General features: G+C 48.9%; 1 non-coding gene across 1 annotated transcript; it reads right to left on the reverse strand.

Annotated features, from left to right (window-relative positions):
* Positions 1-400: 400 nt before the first annotated feature.
* On the reverse strand, positions 401-553 carry LOC125588020. Its single transcript, XR_007324416.1, has one exon. It is a non-coding gene; the product is annotated as a 5.8S ribosomal RNA (ribosomal RNA).
* Between the last annotated feature and the right edge of the window lie 382 nt (positions 554-935).

Below are 935 nucleotides of genomic sequence, written 5' to 3' on the forward strand. Positions count from 1 at the left end.
CGTCCGATTGGGGTTGCATTCCCAAACAACCCGACTCGTAGACAACGCCTCTAGTGCGACAAGGTCCGGGTACGATGGGGCTCTCACCCTCTTTGGCGCCCCTTTCCAGGATGACGCTTCTCCAGATTAGAATTCGAACGCTTGGATTCAAGCTGGGCTCTTCCTGGTTCGTTTGTCGTTACTAAAGGAATCTTTGTTAGTTTCTTTTCCTCCGCTTATTGATATGCTTAAACTCAGGGGTGATCCCGTCTGACCTGGGGTCACATTGAAGACTTTGGGTCATCAAGAGTTTTTGGACCGGAACGACCGGCGATATGACGAGAATTGAATTCACCACCGCATGTCGAGACGCTCCTTGCGTCCTTACCTCGGATTTTGGCCAACCGCGTGCAGTAATTTGTGACACCCAAGCAGACGTGCCCTCGGCCAGAAGGGTTGGGCGTAACTTGCGTTCAAAGACTCAATGGTTCACGGGATTCTGCAATTCACACAAAGTTTCATGTTGCTACATTTTTCATCGATGCAAGAGCCAAGATATCTGTTGCCAAGAGTCGTTTTAGAGTTTGCATTGCAGGACTGCTTCCAAACAAACACCGTCTCCGGGTTGGCGAAAGCAGACTGTTTAGTTGCATTTTCCTTGACACTTTCCGTGCCGAGGTTTGGTGATAACCGAAAGCTATGCGCATGAGCAAACCAAGATTAAAGTCTTAGCCGGAGATGAACGCATAACTACGAAATCGGTAGGCACAAAATCAACAAAGAAACCGGCCCACCGAGAGTGATGTTTCATCTTTATCGGGTCATTCTGTTTCCAGGGTACGACAATGATCCTTCTGCATACAGAAACCTTGTTACGACTTCTCCTTCCTCTGAATGATAAGGTTTAGTGGACTTCTCGCGACGTCTCGGACGGTGAACCATCCATGTCGCCGCGT

This window comes from Brassica napus, chromosome C5 (assembly GCF_020379485.1).
Source record: "Brassica napus cultivar Da-Ae chromosome C5, Da-Ae, whole genome shotgun sequence".
NCBI lineage: Eukaryota > Viridiplantae > Streptophyta > Magnoliopsida > Brassicales > Brassicaceae > Brassica > Brassica napus.